Raw genomic sequence first — 16,308 nt, 5'->3', positions numbered from 1 at the left:
TTGCAGCAGCTACATAAGTCTACATCTTTCAATTATTGTTGATTGTGAACATTTGCCTTGGTACTGAATATTTATGGCAACGGTAGGAACATATCCCCTGTAAATATGAAGGGTTTATTGTACCCAGTTGTGATACTGATATCAAACAGCACTTGGTCTTAATGTATTTTCAAGACTATAATGTTTGGTCTTAAAATACTCAGAATATGCTAAATAAATCAGTTAAAACCAAATGAGATATATATTTTCTCATTTCTTTGAATTACTTGATTTCATTATTTACAGGAAACAAAACAGCCTTTACTACAATTTTTTTTTTTTTTTAGTTTACAATTTATGGAAGTGGGGATATAATTTTTACAGCATAAAACTTGTGCTGAATTAATCCAGATTATCCTATGTCTTATTTCTCCTGCAGTATACTGATGGAAGCACATGCAAGATACCAGTCTCTGGCCCCGGGTGCCAAGCAAATTCTAGGTCAAGCGATTTTTCTGCTATATATAGAGTGCTCATCAAAAGCGATTAAAGTTATTTCTAATTTCGTATGTTTCTATTAGCAGCTTTATTTTTATATCGTTCTACACTTAAAAGCCACAAGTTAGAACAGAGAAAGGAAACTCACCTTTCTTTATTTATCCATATATTCTATTTCCACTAACCAACTAACACTTTAACCGCTTGGCCTCCTAGCAGCACTGCTCCTGCCTCCCTGTGGCGGGGCCGGAAATCTTGACAGGTAAGTCCACTTGCCAAGGGCTAAAAGGAGCAAACACGGCAAACACAGACCATCAGGATATTGAGAATGATAATCCAAAGAGACAAAAGACTGATCGGATGGAGCAACCTTGCCCATCGTTCTTAATTATCCACTCTCTTCCTAGTCAGCCCATTAATAAATTGTTTCCGTTTGTCATACAAAAACATCTGGAGGGTATTGCAGGGTCTCCCAAGACGGTGAAGAGACTGCAATCAGGAGACTTACTAGTAGAAACCACCAGCCACAGACATTCCGAGAAGCTGTTACAACTTACAAGCTTTGCTGGCATTCCAGTTAAAATATCTCCACACACACAACCCTAAATTCATCTAAGGGTGTGATATCCAGTTGGGACTTATTAAACGTCACTGAGGAAGAAATAACCCAAGAGCTGCAGGGACAACATGTAATTGAAGCAAGACGAATAATGATTAAAAAAGATAATGAACTTACACCTACAAGAAATATTATTCTCACCTTCAATACACCCAACTTACCCTCTGTAAAAGCAGGTTATTTACTTTGCCGCATCTGCCCTTACATTCCAAACCCTTTAAGGTGTTACAAATGCCAAAAGGGTTTCTCACAAACTGTATGCAGAGGAGTTCCTGTCTGCCCTAATTGTGGATCCTCAGATCACATACAAAGTAACTGTACAGCTACAAAAATGACCTGCCCAAATTGCAAAGGTGACCATCCTGCATATTCAAAGACATGTGAAAAGTGGAAAACCGAGAAGAAAATAGTAAAATACAAGGTTGAGAACAAAGTAAGTTACCCAGAAGCGAGAAAATTACTTGCTCCTTCTATAACCAAAAATATGACCTATGCCAATGCTGTAAAAAAATATCAGACAGTCTCCACTCAAACTGATGTAACAGTTCCCACTAACAAATCAATTTCTGATTGGGCTAGAAATGTTCTTTCTAAGCAACACTCCAAGTTCTCTGCCCAGGCAAATAATAGTCCTCTGACAATACCAGCGGCATCTCCTACTCCAGTCATAGATACCATATCTCATAGTTCAAACGCAAATGTAGTGAAAAATTTTCAGGACACAGGAAGATCCCCTTCTAGAAATCCATGCAGAAGAAGAAATGGACACAGGTCGGCCAGTTTTCTCCAAAAAAGATAAATCTAAATTAGAACGTCATAAGCCAGTAACCTTCAAAAAGCAGTCAGATACACCTCCATCAATTAAACACAAATAATGCCTTGTATTTTACAATGGAATTGCAGAAGCTTTCGTTGCAACACAGATGATATCCGTGATCTAATTAACTGATATTCTCCAGTTGCCCTTTGTCTTCAGGAAACTTACCTAACCTTCCACTTCAAACTGAAATAGAAGCTGTTGCTGTTCATATAACTCTGCATATTTCAATAACATTTGACTCAATATACCTACCACCAAACCATACTTACTGTTTAAAAGATCTTGAAGATACCTCCACCTCTCTGTATATTAGGGGATTTTAATGGGCACCACCCCTTATGGGGCGATCCTAAACTAGACACACGTGGTCAACTCGTTGAAAGCTTTCTAGAGTCACAAAACCTCACCTTACTCAATACTGGTGCGCACACTCAACTCCCAACTGGACACACCTCAGCAATAGATCTCTCAATTTGTTCTCCAATAGTGGTATGTTTTAAATGATCCTATGGGCAGTGACCACCTTCCAATCATATGCAATTTTTTAATATCACAGTCTCCTTCAAACAAACTCCGCAGGAAATGGAAATTTGTTCGTGCAAACTGGGCAAAATTTCGATCATCAATCTCTCTTGACGAGAAAAAAAACTGCTCCAGAATATTGATAATGTAACAGATTACATCACATCTCCTAAAAGTGGCCAAGGACACAATACCATTATCAAATCCCCCTGGTCGCAAGCATTATAATTACTGGTGGAATGATGAATGCACAAAAGCAAAGAAAGCAAAAATCAAAGTCTGGAATTTATTTCGGCAATGTCCAACCAAAATCAACCTTATTAATTACAAGAACCTAAAGGCAAAAGCACGTTTTACACAAAGGCAAGTGAAGAAAGAATCCTGGACCCGTTTTGCATCGACCTTTAACAGAAACACTGATCCCAAAATTATATGGAAAAAAATTAGACAGTTATCTGGTAAGTTTCCCACTATACCTTCTCCAATCCTCTCCTGGAAAGGGCAAGATCTATCCAGTTCCTTAGATATTTCTAATGCTTTGGGCAATACTTTTGCTGAAATATCAGCAGCATCAGCATATTCTACATCATTCCAACGAATTAAAAACACTGGAGAAAAGCATGCCATAAACTTTAAAACTGCCCGTCTTCTTCCATATAACAAACCTCTGCAATACTCTGAACTTTTGCATGCTATTAGAACAGCCCACAATGGTGCTGCCAGGCCAGATGGGATTTATTATGTCATGCTACAACATCTCGATGACAAAGCTTTACGCCTGCTTCTGGTTTTTTACAATCGTATATTTTTAGAAAATGTTTTTCCAGCTTCTTGGCATCACCTTGTTTTGGCATTCCTAACACTTGGGAAAGATCCAACTAATCCCTATAGCTATAGACCGATCTCTCTCTCAAGCTGCCTGAGCAAAATCCTTGAAAAAATTGTCCACAGAAGACTCGTATGGATCATTGAGTCACAACATCTAATGAGCCATAGCCAATATGGCTTTCGTAAAAATAGGTCTTGCTTAGATTTTATGGTCAAGGCTGAATTCGCCATTCGAAATGCCTTTGTTAAACATGAACATCTTTAATGGTTTCAATAGATATCGAGAAGGCTTTTGACACTACCTGGCGGCATGGCATACTTAGTGATCGTTACTCTCTTGGTCTGAGAGGCAACCTTCCTATATTTGTTCAGAACTTCCTACGTACTAGATCGTTTCAAGTTCAGTACCAAGATGCCCTCTCCAAAATGTTTATACAGGAAGGAGGAATACCACAGGGATCAGTACTGATGCCACTTCGTTTGCTCTTAGAATAGATTTCATCACCAATCAGCTTCCAAATACAGTTGAGACTTACCTTTATGCAGATGATCTTTCCATCTCCTGCCATTCCCAAAACATGAGGTCTAAAACAGTTGCCATCCATTTTTGTAGACAGCGCAAACTTCATCCGGATCCTGAACTTCAAATTTATAATGTCTCCATCCCGGTCACTAATAGCATCAGATTTCTAGGATTAACCCTTGATAGCAGGTTAAATTTTAGACCACATTAAAAATGTACGTACTTCCTGTCTAAAAAAGTTAAATATACTCAGAGCTTTATCCTCCCAAACATGGGGCGCAGATCTCTGCGCACATCTCTGCTTCGGCTATATTGCGCATTAATCAGATCCCGTCTTGATTATGGAGCTCCCATCTATGATTCAGCCAGATTGAGTGCATTGTGCTGGCTTGAACCAATTCAACACAGTGCTTTGAGATTTTCACTCGGTGCTTTCAGAACATCACCAGCGCATAGTCTCTACATCGATGCCCATGAACCCCCACTAACTTTATGTAGGAAAACACTGTTATTGAAGTATGCTGTCAAGATACAAAGCTGTGCCATGCATCCGACTCAGTCATACCTGTTCAATCCACCATTCGAAAACCTTTTCAGAAATAAACCAAGCATAGTAAAGCCAGCTGGTCTTCGCCTTCTTGAACTGATGCAAATTTGGAATGTTTCCATCCATTCCGTACAACAGGTAACAACTTGTTCTCAACCACCATGGGTTCCACCTGCTATACCGACCTGTGACACTTACCTCTCTCAATGGGGAAAGAACATTTTACAAACATCAAATATTAAACAACTTCACGAAGCTCACACTCAAAGATACATTGACTTTTCTCCAATTTATACAGACGGCTCTAAATCTAATTCAAACGTTGGAGCAGCTGCAGTGTTTCCAAATACGTTATTTCAGCATCCTTGCCATCTGAATTCAGTATCTTCTCAGCTGAATTATATGCAACCAAACTAGCTTTACAAAATCTCTTCTGACTGTGCTTTAAAATCTGTTATTTACACTGATTCCCTCAGCTCAATCTTGGATTTATGTAACCCCTTAGATAAAGTACACCCTGTTCTAGACGAAATAAAAAGCATATTACTACAAATTGAAGAACGCCATCAACTGGTCAGCTTCTGTTGGATTCCAGCTCATTCTGGAATTTTGGGCAATGAACTGGCTGATAAAGCTGCAAAAAATCCAACTAGCTTCGACTTAACTAATATCCCTGTTCCGCCATCAGACTATGCACTAACCATGCAGGCTGCATGCCTGTCAAAATGGACAGCAATATGGCACTCTCAAATTAATAATAAACTCTTTCAATTTAAACATGATCTAAAAATTTGGCGCTCCAGTGTCCGCACATCAAGACGAGAAGAAGTAGTCCTTTCAAGGGTAAGAATAGGACATAGGACATACTTATCTGACCCACCTCTATTTACTCACAGGGAACGACCCGCCACAGTGTCCACTTTGTAATATAAATCTGAGTATTAAACACATTCTCATTGACTGCCTATGAACAAGACAGAACTTCAACCCTGCTATCACTGGTTAATCTTCGTAGATCAATAACTTCAGAGAATCTCATTGGAGATGATGCAGATATTTCCGAATTTTTCAACTTCTTAAAGCAAACTGGACTTTTTAATCAATTCTGAATTTATGAAACTTTCTCATTTCTTTTTATAATAAATGAATAGGCGCATTATAGCCAAAGTAGCTTATGCGCCATCAAACCCCCCATATCAACAAATACCCGTCTCTTTACTCACCTCACAGATAACACAGCAGTTATAATCACTGTGTTTATAACCAGGCAGTTTTTTCCATACTGGATGGAAAAGACCCAGGTTTGAATCCTACCGATGATGCAAGGAACTTTTATAGGCTTTTCACTCCATGCTAAGTTAGTTGGTCTCAGGCAAAAATAGCAAGGTTTTTATACTGGACTTTTTTTTTTAACAGCAGAACAGGCAAACCAACCAGAGAACAAGTGCAGTTAATGGACATAATACACATGGGTAGTCTGGGAGTTACGATACGGTCTGGCACCTCCGTAGCCAGGTGTGCAGGAGCAACAGTGCGTAGCACACGCTTCTTGATGAGCCCGTGACCACCAAATACGGAGGATGCAGAAAAGTCAGGGAATGACCACCGCATATCCCCGGAGCAATATGGCCTTAGTTGCTAATGCTCCTAAAAACCAAAATAACAACGATACGGTTAAAGATGAGGTTCTCCAAGCATTGTAGACAGGTTGCAAGGAAGACCCATGGTGTGCTATCAATGATTTATCGAACATTTGCTAGCAGAGATAAGGACGTCATAATCCCATTATATAATGCTATTGTTAGATCACACTTTGAATACTGTGTTTAGGTATGGAGACTGCACCTAAAAAAAGACTGGGCTTCTTGAAAGGGTCCAAAGATGGGTAACTTGCCTGGTGAAATTGGCAAAGGTTTATCCATATAAGGAACGACTTCGAATGTGTGGGTTGCACAGTCTGGAAACTAGGCACTTGAGAGGAGACTTGACTGAGGTGGTTAAGGCTCTGAGAGACAAAAGTAAAATGAATGAGAACAAAATTTTTATGGTTATTAATGATTTTAGACTGGTTTTCAGTCAGGAGAAGAGTGAAGTAATGGTTCTAAAGAGGAGTGGAGAGCCTGATTGATACATTACAATGAAAAGGAAAGAGTTTAAAATGGTTAACAACTTCAAGTATCTAGGAAGCCCAATTACAAAGACTGGAGTGATAGATGAAGAAATAAGTAGCAGGATACAAGTGGGCGGGATTTTCTACAGGCAGACAAGAGATCTGATCTAGAACAGAAACGTACTGCTGAAGTGTAAGAAGGCCATATACCTATTACATACCAATTGTGATGTATGCATCTGAAATTTTTGGAATATGAGGAAAAAGGATGAAAGCAGAATACAGGGGGCAGAAATGAGATTTGTGAGGAGTATAGCTGGAAAGACAAGACGTGACAAAATCAGGAATGATGTGATTCGGGAGAGAATTCAGGTTGAAAAACTCCAGAACAGGATTGAAAGGTCCCATTTGAAATGGTTCAGACATGTCAAGATGACGAATGAGAGGCGTTTGCCAAGAAGAATGTTTGATTTACAATTAAAGGACAAAAGACCAAGGTGGAGACCAAGAATGTGGTGGTAGGACATGATAAAGACTGATGTCATTAAGAGAGGAGAAAACTGGAATGAAATCAACAATGGAGAGAAGTATGCAGACATGACAAAGTTTCTTACATCAACCTGTAGAACATCGGACTGACAGATGATAATGATTAAATTCAAGTTATGGGGAGGGGATGTTTAGACTGGATTACAGGAAGTTTTATTTTAGCCAGTGAGTTATAAATTACTGGAATAAGTTACCTACATGGGTGGTAGAATTGGATAATTTGGGGAAATTCAAAGGTCAGCTGAACAGTTATCTACAGGAGGAAGGAAATGCATAGATTGTCTATTTCCTTTTCTTTTATTATTTATTTTATTTAATTTTTTTATTATTATTATTTTACTATTTTTTTTTTTTTTTTTTGGTTGGTGTAGCATGTCTTAGGTTTTCTTGCACCAAATGGCCAATACTAATACTAGATGAATGAGGTTTTTCTTGGGTAACCCAGTATAACAGTTTTTGTTGAAAACTTGTGAAAGGGAAGTAATAAGCCTAAATTCATATCTACTTTTGTAGTTTTCTGGAAATCTTGTCAGCAAAGCCTATTTTGATATGTAGAAAAGTGGATCTTTGCTGTGAAAACTTTCAGTGCAGATTTTTTGAAAAAAAAAAAGCAAGGATAGTTGCTACCATTAGGGTCCACATCATGACAGTAGGTGAGGAAACATTTCCATCAGTGGCATTAATTATTTTTGCTATTTTACCCCACCCTACTGGAAAAAATATAACAGAATGTAAAAATTTTCAATGGCCAATAAATTTGAACAGATTGGTGAAGTGCTATAAAATACAAATATCCCTTGGCCGCCTCCGTAGCCAGGTGGGAAGGAGCAGCAGTGCGTAGCACTCGCTTCTTGATTAGACCGGGGTTCGAGCCCGTCACCACCAAATACGGAGGATGCGGAAAGGTCAGGGAATGACCACCGCATATCCCGGAGCAATATGGCCTTAGTTGCTAATGCTCCTAAAAATCAAATAACAACAACAACAACAAATATCCCTTAAGTTATAAATGTATGCTTTTCTAGAAATTGGTAGATTTGCAGTGAGAAAATGTGTATTATCATTTGCCTGGTAGAAAATGATTAATAAGGCTGCATTATGCTCTGAATCGTAGTTTGGACTTTTTTTTTTTTTTTTTAATAAGAATGCAGTCATAATTAAATACAAAATAACTTGATGTGTATTATGCATATACATACTATGGATGTTTGTTAATACAAAAAAACAACTTATTATGCAAAAATAATAATAGATTGTGCAAAAATAATATTATTACCAAATGAAATTCCAGCTTTGATAAATGAATAGTTTGAACACTTAGAACTGTTAGTGATTAACCCTTCATTAATATAAAGAATGCAGTAAAGATTAAATTAAAGGATAAAATTACACAGTGTGCACACACTCTACAATGTTAAAATTCAACTGTCTTAAAATGGGTTACCCTGTGGAAATGCAGTTTTGATAACACTATACATTTTGAAAAAATTCACAATTTTCTCAGAAAGGGATGTTTCTGAATCATTTTCTATTTCAAAAATTACTTCTCTTTGTTTCCATTAAGTCAAGTTTCTTTAAAAATCATAAAAGAAAATTCGATTTTTATTAATTTTTGGCAGAATTTGTGCACTGAAATTATAACGAGTTGCTACTTTTACCAGACTTTTATATTTAAATATATGCTGAAAACACTATTAACAAGCTGGTATAATAAGAAGTCCACTAAATACTTACCCATTTTAAAAACTGGTCAGATTTTTCATTTCTTTGATTTTCTTGCATATTCTTCTACTTTATAGTCTCGTTTCAGCATACAGTAATAGTCGGCCATCATGTTGACATTCCACCTCCCCTGGTACATTAAAAACATCTCCATTTCTTAATGTCCTGATGAAACGTCTCACCCTATTTTTCATTAACACTTCCTAGATTTTCTGAGAAGTAGTCAATGTAGGAGTGTAAAAAATGTACCTTGCACTCATGTTGCAGTCCAGCTTCTTAAAGTTTGCCAACATATTTTCAACTATATTCTTGCAGTCTGGATCCTTGCTATTCTCTAAGAAATTCTCAACAACAGACCTGAAGCTAATCCGTGCCTGTTTTTCACTTTTATTCATAGTTCCCTCAAAATCTTGGTCCCTCATCAGTTTACAAATTTGAGGTCCAACAAAAAATACCTTGTTTTAAACTTCTCTTGGGTGATTGATGGGAATTTAGTACAAAGGTAGTAGCAGGGACCTTCCTGAGATAAAGCTTTCACAAACAGTTTCATCAAACCCAGTTTGATGTGGGTGGAGGACAGTTTTGTGGTCTACCAGTGGTTTATGAATTATGTTCTTTTGAACCAGGAAACAAATTACCCCTCTTTGGCCAGACCTTGACATCCCACTGCTTTTGCCGACCGGGCTAGCCGGGTGGGTAAAGTGCCTGCCTGGCAACCCAAAGGTCGCGGGTTCGATTCCCGCCTCGGGCTTGGATCAATGTACTGCAAAAACCTTGGGAGGTGCATTATGGCCACAGAAGCCTATGCGCCAACAACTACAAAAAAAAAAACAAAAAAAAAAAAAACCCACTGCTTACTCCTTGCTTGACTGTATCACTCACATTAAAAGCAAGGCATTTTTGTGTAACCAGATTGCTATCCAAGTAATTATTACTTGCCTATTACTTTAAATTCAGCACAGACCAACCAGCCTTGTTCTTCAAAAAACCACAGAATAGTCCTCAGAAAAGTAGGGGACTAGTTTTGTTCTCTGTGTCTGTACTATGAGAAAATTGTCTCAAGTGCTAGAAGATTTTGACTAAAGTCTAGAACCAAGGAGTTTTGCAGATTCCTTTGGTAAATTTAAATCTCTCACCAGATCACTGAGTTCATGCTGTGAAAACAGTTGAGGGCTGGACTCAATGTCTCCAGATGTGTAGACTTTAATTTCACTTTCAATTTCAGAAGCTTCACTTTCAGCACTCTGCTGTTACATTTTCCAATATAAGTGGAGGGCATGGAATTGGCAGGTAATCTACATGTGGGACGGGTCTAATGACAGATGGAATGTTAGGATACACAATGCCCTTCTTACTCTTTGTATTGTATCCCTCTACATTAACTAAGCAAAAGTAACAGTCATCACAGTGGTTTGTAGGCTTCCACCTAATCATGCTAATTGCATAGCCTTCTTTTTACCATTTTCCCCCAATCTCACGCTTCAACACAGGTTCAGCAAACTTTATGTGGAGCCCATTTGTTTATCTTTATCACTGAGTTTCACTCCAAAATAAGCACAATACATATTTTTTTAAAAAATCAGTAATATCTTGTCTTTGCTTAAGGACTACATAACTTCCACAAATATAACAAAATAAGTTTGGATTGTTCAAAGACATTTTACTCACTTTTCAGCATAAGTTTGACATGATAAGCTCAAAAATAAACTGAGCTCACGGTGATAAACACTGCTAGATTGAGCTCTCAAGGTCAAGAAACAAATGACTGAAGGCAGTGTTGCCAACATGTGAAGATTTATTATTATTATTATTATTAGCCATATGGTGCATGGAAGCCTAAGGCTTATGCTGCATCAGCCAAAAAAAAAAAATCCCGCATTACCCTGAGAGAGAGAGAGAGAGAGAGAGAGAGAGAGAGAGAGAGAGAGAAGTAGAAGGGAATCATCAAGAAAGCAAGAAAGAGAATAATGATGATATCCAGCTTAGGACCCTGGGTTTGCCAAGCCCATACTCACCAGATTTAGTTTACAAATTCCCAGCATTTCCTTCTAACTTTCAGTCATACATCTTGTGACATCTTAAGTGATTAGTAAAAAAAATGGTAGATGATATAAAAAAATGAATAGCATTTCTGAAATCAGTGTAAAAAACTTGGTTAAAAACAGCTATTAGTTTGCAAACTGACAAAAACCATGCAGAGTGGTGTAATCACAGATAGCTATTTTGTAATTGAAAAGTGATATAGATCTATAAACATTTTATGCAATTATACAAACATTTTTATTTAAATATGTAAAGTGTAGTTTACACAGTTCTAAAAGAAATTTCTAATCGCTTAGAACTGTGTAAACAGTTCTAAGCAATTAGAAATCCTCAGTTTAAAAATGTTTCCCATAGGCAAAGTAAAATATTTATAAATTCTGAAATAGTACTTAAAAATGATCTTTAACTTATGCATGTGTATCTGTTAATTTTTATTTGTGTAGTTAATATTTCAATACCCTCAGGTCATTTTCCCTTCTAAGAGGTTTTCCCTCTTAAGAAGTTCTAAACCTCCAGTCCCTTGGAAAACTTCTTATCCAGGTTCTACTACAGGGTGTCTCAAAAATATTGGTACAAACGTTTAAGGGAGGTAGGTAACATCTAAAGGAATGTGAATCGCATAGGAACCCATAACTGGAAGCATCACGGGAAAGTAGTAGCAGAGGCACAAGAAGCAGAAATGACACAAGACAGTAATTAGTGGCAAACATTTATTTGACATAATATTAATAATGGAGTATGAGATGGATGCATTTCATGATGTTACTACAGATGCTCGAAGGTTCCACCATGAGATGCGATGCATGCGTGACACCGTCGCAGCATTGATTGGTGGACATGGTCGAACACACCTGGAGTTTCTTTGACAGTAGCAGCAAAGCAGACGAGTCTCGCCACGAGATCCATTTCCGTCTCCACAGGCGATTCATACACGATAGATTTGAGGCCCCCCCCACAGAAAGAAATCAAGGCTTGATAAATCAGGTGAGCGTGGGGACCAGGCAACGGGTCCACCACGGCCAACCCATCGACGCCCAAAACGCCTGTTCAAATGGTCACGAACACACCTTCCATAATGGGCAGATGCCCCGTCATCATCATCATCATCAGCCATTTTCAATCCACTGCAGGATGAAGGCCTCTCCAGCAACTTTCCAGTTCCTTCTGTTTTGAGCACTGGCCATCCATTTACTACTCGAAAACTCATGAATTTCATCTATCCATCTCCGCCTTTGTCTTCCAGGTTTTCTTCTAGCTCCTCTTGGGTACCATTCTGTTATTTTCTTAGTCCATCTGTCATCATGTCTTCGAGCTATGTGTCCTGCCCAAGACCATTTTAGTTCTTTAATTTTGATAAGAATGTCCTTTACTTGAGTTTGCTGCCTAATCCATGTGTTTCTCTTCTTATCTAACAGTCTGATTCCCAATATGATTCGTTCCATTCTTCGCTGTGTAGTTCTCAGCTTCTCTTCCATTCTTTTGGTGAGTGCCCAAGTTTCACTTCCATAAGTCATGGTGGGGAGTATACATTGATTCATTATTTTACATTTCAGAGAAACTGGGATATTGCTCTTCAGTATGTGACTATATTTCCTGAATGCTATCCATCCAAAATTTATTCTTCTCTTGACTTCCAGCCATTTATCATTATTACAGCTAATAACTTGTCCCAGATAAGTATATGACTCCACGTTTTCAATTACTGCTCCTTCAATCATTATTTCCCTTTCTGTGGCATACTTGTTCATCATTACTTTTGTTTTAGCCATATTCATCTTTAGTCCAAAATCCTTACTAACTGTGCATAATTGATTAAGATTTTCCTCTAATTCTTTGGGATCGTGGCTTATGACCACAATGTCATCTGCAAATCGTAAATGGTTTAGGTACTCTCCGTTCACATTGACTCCTTTCTGCGACCAGTCTAATCTTCTGAAAGCTTCCTCAAGGGCAGCAGTAAACAGCTTCGGAGATATTGTGTCTCCCTGTCGAACTCCTTTCTCGATTTTAAATTTGCTACTGTCTTTGTCTAGTCTAATAAAGGATGTAGCACTCTCATATATTTTCTTCAAAATCATAATATATGGAGTATCTATGCCTTGTCTTTCCAGTGCCTGAAACATTGCCTTATGCTGTATGGAGTCAAATGCCTTTTCATAATCCACAAATGCCAGGCATAATGGTGTTTTATATTCATTTGCTTTCTCCATTAGCTGTGATATTACGTGAAGGTGATCCATAGTTGAGAATCCTGTCCTAAAGCCAGCTTGCTCTTTCGGTTGATTCTCATCAAGTATTCTTTCTAATCTGTTAGTAATGACCCTTGTGAACAACTTGTAGATATGGGATAACAAGCTAATTGGTCTATAATTTCCAATTTCTGATTTATCTCCTTTCTTATGCAGCAAAACTATGATTGCATTATTCCACTGCTTAGGCATCACACCTTTTCTAATGCACTTTGTGAAGAGCCTTGCCAGTTTTTGTGTTATGTCTCTTCCTCCCAATTTTAACAACTCTACAGTAACTTCATCTTCGCCCGGGGCTTTCCGATTCTTCATTTTCTTCAATGCATGTTCTACCTCATCAGGAAGAATATCGGGTATGTCGTATGTGTTGCTACTTTGCAATCCATCTTCCCCACTGCTGGCATCATTCCCTCGCTCCTTGTATAATTCTCTATAGTAGTCTTCTGCTATTTGAATTATGCCTTCTCTGCTGTTTATAAGTACACCATCGCTATTCTTCAGTTTCAGTATCATTTGTCTTTCTGTATTACTGCTCATGGCTGCTGATTTAAATCCTTTGTTTTCCCTTAATGCTTGTTCTACTTTTCTTGTGTTAAATCTTCTTATGTCCTCTCTCAGTCTCTTTCTAATGGCTTTGCATAACTCAGTATACTCAATTTTCTCCCTGTCAGTGTTTTTCTTGCTCTTCATTTGTCGTCTTTGGTTCATCATGACAAGTGTTTCTTGACTAATTTTTTCTTCTTTGGATTTCTGTTTCCCTATAGGTTTCTTGGGCTTTATCACTTTCAGAAAGTTGTAATATTCCTCGTCGATATCTTGGTCCTGAGCAGTCTGCAGAAGCTCAAACCTGTTCTTAAGTTCCAGTACATACTGCTTTTTCTCCTCCTCTGTTATCTCAAAGACCTTTGTATTATTTACTCGAGTCAGTTTTTTCCTTTCCTTTCCTACATCTATATCAAGTGTACATCTTACCATTCTATGATCACTTCCAACATTTACCTTATTCAGGACGGTAACATCATTCACAATATATCTTCTGTTAGTGAGGATGAAGTCGATTTCATTAGTTGTTAATCCATTTGGACTCTTCCATGTCCACTTTCTGTTCACCCTTTTCTTGAAAAAAGTGCCCCGTCATGTTGAAACCAAATGTTGCATCTCACATTTGCTGGAACATCGTCAAGTAACCCTGGTAGAACTTCTTCAAGAAAGATCCGATATTTAGCGGAGTTCATGCAGGTATGGGCCGACTAAGCAGTCACCGACCATACCTGCCTACACATTTATTGCGAAGCGATGTTGTGCCACATGGGGCGCACACCGTGTGGGCCCTCTGCTAATCCATACACTAGGTGCATGTCTGCCAGCTCACAGTTCGTATATCGATGCATGCTCTTCGTGCGGCGACTACTGCTTGAATGAGTAAACCAGAAATTTTCCCTCTCGCGAACTGATGAACAGCGCTGTGTATTGACTTATGGTGATGTTTCCGGTTATGGGTTCCTATGCGATTCACATTCCTTTAGACGTTACCTACCTCCCCTAAATGTTTGTACCAATATTTTTGAGACACCCTGTGTGTGTGTGTGTGTATATATATATATATAATGAATGCTCAATTATTTATTTATTTATTTATTTTATTATAATTTAACTTTTGTCAATATTTAATGATAGTATATATATATACACACACACACACACACACACACACACACACACACACACACACACACACACACACACACACACACACACACACACACACAGTAGGCCCCCGATTTAATGGACTTCGGATTTAACGGACAAAAAATTTCTGTCCTAAACGAAAAATTTAGAACCTATTTATATCTGATAGCGTTGCTATCAGACAGATGTGTTGAAAATGCATTCTAATGAAATAAAGGCTGTTGCATGAGGAACAGCGTGCAAGGAAGCAGAACCAAGGTGTAAGGCAACTGAAGCATGATGATTTCTTCAAGACCACTTCATCAACTGAACCTGTTTCACCAGAATCCTCTACTAGCAAGGAATTAACACCTCTCCCTCCGTGCGACAGTTGTTTCTAACTCTGAAAATTGTGATTCTTTCAATTAAGTTAATACTAATATTGAATATTATGTATTTTTTTTAAATGTTTTTTTGTATGTTTTTTATTCAATGGAATGAGTTTACAAATTTTAAAGTATTTTATCCCTCTAAAATGGATTTAAATGAAAAAAATAATGTTCACATTGAAAACAATTTTGTGCAAGTTTTAAGAAAAAAATTTTTAAAAAGTGGTGGAAACACTCCATTAGTTACATTGTATAGTTTTTGATGTGTTTAAGTAAAATAAAGTTTGGTTCCTGTTGTAAATTGATTTTTATATTTTTAACAGATGTTTTAGTGGCATGTATAAATTATTCAATGTACATTATAATATTTTATTCATGCTTATACATTATAGTAACATTTTAATACATCCTGTACATTGTAAGCCTGTTATTAATATATGTTTTTAAAATACATTCGATTTAACGGACTTTCGGCAATAATGGACACCCCCTTCCCCCAATTAGTCTGTTAAATTGAGGGACTACTAATTATTATGCTTTTTTACTGCAGTTTTCTAGTTTCATTACGTATTTAGGTTTTAGCTATATATACACACAGGATGTTTCAAAAGTGATGGTCAATAACTTAAAGGTGAACTGTACAGACTACAATATGCAAAAAAAAGCCTAGTAAACATGGGCATCCTTAAGTGAAATGGTAGTAAACATGGGTTCTCGAAATCGTTTTCGAGATATTGCACATTTCTAGCTGGGATCCATCTAGATCGTAACCTAAACAAACAAACTTGTTTGTTTAGGTTACGTTATACTGATTCTCTCCCTTTCCCCTCTCTAAATGCTCAGAGACGTAGCAGGTACTTGTCAAAGGATAGTCAACATGAAAAGAGGTTACAGCAATGAAGAGTATGCAGACATTTCATGTATGGTAAAGACAATGGCAGTGCACTCGAGGTTGCACGTTTGTACCAAGAAGCATTTCCACACTGAAGGCAGCCCAACAGGTGCACATTCATCAGGGTACATCAATACCTTACAGAACATGTGCACTTCGCACATGGAGTATGAGCAAGTAGGCCCAGAAGCATAACACCTGATGTTGAGGAAAGGGTGTTAGAAAGAATAGAACAAAATCTAGAAATTTCGACAAGGGTTGCTCTGCAAGAGCGTGTACTGAGTCATAGTAGCGTATGGCAAATTTTACATTGCCAATTACTGTACCCTTACCATATCCAGCGTGTACAA

This window comes from Mastigoproctus giganteus, chromosome 2 (genome assembly GCF_048544385.1).
Source record: "Mastigoproctus giganteus isolate SK-2022 chromosome 2, ASM4854438v1, whole genome shotgun sequence".
In the NCBI taxonomy this organism is placed as follows: domain Eukaryota; kingdom Metazoa; phylum Arthropoda; class Arachnida; order Uropygi; family Thelyphonidae; genus Mastigoproctus; species Mastigoproctus giganteus.
This window is presented reverse-complemented; position numbering follows the sequence as displayed.